The sequence below is a fragment of the Taudactylus pleione genome, unplaced genomic scaffold (genome assembly GCF_031769625.1).
Source record: "Taudactylus pleione unplaced genomic scaffold, aTauple2 ptg000710l, whole genome shotgun sequence".
NCBI lineage: Eukaryota > Metazoa > Chordata > Amphibia > Anura > Myobatrachidae > Taudactylus > Taudactylus pleione.
Genome location: NW_028285112.1, coordinates 2,462,285 through 2,466,811, shown reverse-complemented (window position 1 = coordinate 2,466,811; position 4,527 = coordinate 2,462,285). Strand labels below are relative to the sequence as shown.

General features: G+C 38.2%; 1 pseudogene; it reads left to right on the top strand.

Moving 5' to 3' along the window:
• The first annotated feature begins 1,324 nt into the window (after positions 1–1,324).
• LOC148477520 (uncharacterized) lies at positions 1,325–2,290 on the top strand (annotated as a pseudogene).
• Positions 2,291–4,527: the final 2,237 nt, after the last annotated feature.

Sequence of the window (4,527 nt, the reverse complement as noted above, 5' to 3'; positions counted from 1 at the left end):
AAGAGGGGTTTGTTGCTAATCCCATTGGTTCCCAGTGCGGGTGCATCTGTTACAGGGCATTTAACAGGTTGATTCAAATGGACACAGAACAGCCTCGAACAGCTTGTTGCCTCCTCTATTATCCCTGCATGCAAATCTAGGCTGTTGGTTTCACAAAATACATTTTGGTGCTTTATATCGCTACGTTCCATAAGTTGAGAATGCATGTTGTGATCTACACACTGATGATACTGGGAAGCTGTTGAAGATCAGTACAATGCCAAACACGGCTTACTTATCACGTATTAAAACTTAGATACCAAAATAGTCTTTATTTCACAGCATTTGTAATAAATGAATAAAACTTGGATCTTATACTTTAAAGCTATGGAACCTTTTATGTGAGTGTGCATTATGTAAATTTTAGGCATTTGGGAAAAGACGCTAGTTAGGTTTATCTGACTTGGGGCAGATGTGCATGCATGCAGCTAATAAACAGCGTTCGCATGCAGGATATTGTGCATTCGCTAATGTGCGTCATGTTAGCAGCACAACTGTGCGTAATGTGCAGTGTTTATGCATGAGATTCTATTTATGATGGATTATTTATATATATATATATATAATCTCATTTCTTACTAACATTTTCAAACTGCAATGCAAACGTGTTATGGGCAGTGAGCTTCAAACAGGGTGGAGACCCCCAACTGTGTTGGTGCCAGCCTGTCTGAAAAAGAGCAGATTTAATTCAAGTGTCTGGGCCATATTACAATTGCCACAGCTACACCTGTCCACATGTGGAGTCTCTCCATTTACATGCAAAAACACCCACAGTTTTCTGGTGTATTGTTAGTTGTTTTCCTAGTATACTGTGTTTGCTATGGTATCAAGGTTGGCCCCAGAATGGGCTTTGTGTACATCAGGGCATGATTTCTGGAAGGATTACTAAAAAGTGTTCTAATGCTAATAATCCATTTTTTAAATATGTTAAACACTGTCGGTGTGTGTCTGGGGAAGATTTTTACTCTGTGATTTTGAAAAAATGGCGTTGTGCGATCTATTTCTAAGATGGAGTCTTGTTGCCATTCGTGAGATGGCGTCGTGCAGATTCCAATTGAAAACAGATACTGTCTCAGGTGATTATCCAGCTTTGACAATGTGGAAATGGCTGTTTCCATATTTGTAATGGGATCCTTCAGCTTGATACATAGGCTATCAATTTTTTATCTGGGGTTGGGTATTCTGCCACATCCAGAGTGCCTTCCAACAACTGGCAAGGTCTGCCAACACTTTATTTACTTATGCAGCCAGAAACTTATGGATATACTTTATAGACATCACTAAAATGAGTTTAAAAGGAGAGGTAATAATCATGGGAGACTTTAATCTACCAGATGTAAATTGGGAGGGCTCTTTTGCAAGTTCCACTAGAAGTGGGGACTTTCTAAATGCCTTGCAGGGAGCATCCCTCAAGCAATTGGTGAATGAGCCCACTTGCAAAGATGCTATAATTTAGACATCATCCTCACAAATGGCAATAGGAAATCAGGTGTAAGTGTTGGAGAGAACCTAGGATCCAGTGACCATCAAGCTGTATGGTTTAGTATAAATGCAGGATTCAACTCGTGCCACACAAACACAAAGGTGTTAGATTTTAGGAAGGCTGAATTTGCAGAGATGGGGAGATGTGTAAGCAATTCATTGGCAGATTGGAGGAACTTCAAAGGAGTGCAGGAGAGGTGGGAACAATAAAAAAGTGCAATAGAGAAAGCAACAGATCTTTGTATAAAAAGGGTTAGGAAAGGCACATGGAAATGGAAGACAGTCTGGTTTACAAAAGAAGTATCAGCTAGTGTGAAAGAAAAAATGAGGGCATTTAGGAAATATAAGCAGACTCAGAATAATGAAGACAAAGAGGTGTATCTTGTCAGTAGGAAGGAGACCAAGAAGGTGATCAGATGTGCAAAGGTTACAGGCTGAAGATAAAATGGCCCAGTCAGTAATTAAAGGGGCCAACTCCTTTTTTAAGTTTGTAAATGAAATAAGAAAATCAATTGGTGGAATAAAAAGAATGAAGATAGACAGTGAGAGTCTTGTGGAGGGAGACAAGGCCATAGCAGATCATCTAAATGGTTATTTCTGCTCGGTATTCACTACAGAAGAAGAGGGAAAGGGGCCACAGTTAGGTTTCAAGGATATACATGAGGTAGATACAAGTATATTTACAGAGAAAAAGGTCCTAAAAGAACTGACAAAACTGAAAGTGGACAAATCAATGGGGCCAGATGTGTTATATATGCAAGGATACTAAAAGAGCTCAAAGGGGTGCTGGAACACCAGTAACTGAATTATTCAACCAGTAACTAGCAACAGGAGTAATTCCAGAGGACTGGAAAAGAGCAAATGTAATCCCACTGCACAAAAGTGGCAAATAACTACTGACCAGTGAGCCTTACATCAGTAGTAGGGAAAGTAATGGTATCACTATTAAAAGAAAGACTTGTGGAACATCTCAAATAAAACAATTTAAAGGATCCCAATATGCATGGCTTTACTAGGGGGAGATCATGCCAAACAAATCTTATTGATTTTCTTGACTGGATGACTAAAGTAATAGATCAAGGGGTGCTGTAGATGTAGCTTATCTAGACTTTAGTAAAGCTTTTGACACGGTCCCACATCGCAGACTGATAATTAAACTTGAAAACTTGAGACTGGATTTGAAGATCGTTAAATGGATACAGACTTGGTTGCAGAATAGGAAACAGACAGTTGTAGTAAATGGAGTGCAGTCTCAGGAAGGAATTGTGACAAGTGGTGTATCCCAAGGTTCTGTACTTGGACCAGTGCTTTTTAATATATTTGTGTTTGACATTGCAAATGGTATTAACGGGAAAGTATGCCTTTTTGCAGATGACAGAAAAATATGCAACAGGGTAGACACACCTGGTGGTGTAAGACAAATGATGGTGGATCGAGCTAGACTAGAGGAATGGTCAAGAACATGGCAACTACAGTTTAATGCTAAAAAAATGCAAAATTATGCACTTGGGTCTCAAGAAAACAAAAAAGAAATAGAGTATTGTGGGTACTCTAATGGAAATTACAGAGGAGGAAAGGGATCTAGCAGTCACTATTTCAGGTGACTTAAAGGCAGGTAAGCATTGTAACAAAGCAATGAAAATGGCAAGTTAGATGTTGGTTGCATAGGGAGAAGAATCAGTAGCAGGAAGAAAGAAGTAATAATGCCACTGTATAGGTCATTGGTATGGCCTCATCTAGAATACTGTGTTCAGATATTGAGGCCACATCTCCAGAAAGATATAAATACATTAGAGACTGTACAAAGAAGGGCAATTAAAATGGTGCATGGCCTACAACACAAAACTTATCAGGAAAGACTAAGAGATCTCAATATGTATAGTCTGGAGCAGAGAAGGGAAAGGGGGGACATGATAGAAACTTTCAAATATATCATGGGTTTTAACAAGGTAAAGGAAGGAGACATTCTTCAAAATAAGAGAAGTACTAAAACACGAGGACATGCACTGAAACTGGAGGGAGGTAGATTCAAAGGAAATTTGAGGAAAAATCAGTTCACAGAAAGGGTATTAAATAAGTGGAATAGCCTCTTATCAGAGGTGGTAGAGGCTAATACAGTAGAACAATTTAAACATGCTTGGGATTGGCATAAGAATATCCTTACAAAGAACTGAAGACACATAGGGTTGAGGTTACCAAAAGGGCAGACTTGATGGGCCAAGTGGTTCTTATCTGCCGTCAAATTTTATGTTTCTATGTTTCTATGATATATAACAATCCACAGCCACAGCAAGAGTAAGAAAATCTACTGATACATGCTGCAATCTAGACATTTTTTTTCATTGTTGAATTAGTCGTTAAGAATAGTTTGCTCACATTTTGTTTTATAAGCTAGTATATGGCGATATCGCAAATAAAAACAAATGTCCCACAAAAACAATATTTTATGTGGATGAATACACAGCCTTGTAACAGTATCCAGATAGCTGCTATACATGTACATCAATAACTGCCTCTCACTCAGGTGTTAAAAATCTAGAAGCAATGGAAAGGAGAGATCATCTGCTGTACTAGTTTAGTAGTTATGAAAACATATTATACAATATGCTGTGTAAATACAATGTGCAACAATTAACAATATGTAAAGATTATTATGTTTCTTTTGGTGAACATTCTTCTTTTTATTCAAGAGTCAAGTTTTCTATCATTCGAACTTGTGTATCAATTATTATGAGGCAATTCTTTTCTCTACAATCTAAGGTTATCTCTAAATAAAAATGAAATATCAAAGTTACCTGTGAATCTTTATATTATGACTCTGATTTTTCATCATCAATTGTTCCAAAATATATGCCATGTAACCACATTTCCAGTGAAAATGCCTGCATACCCGCAATACTGTATGGGGTCAATCCAATTAGCGGGGCTGTGTAAAAAAATCCACGCCAGCGGTACCATAAGGGTGGCATACAGCTGCACTTACTTGTGCCACGAGGAAACTCGCAG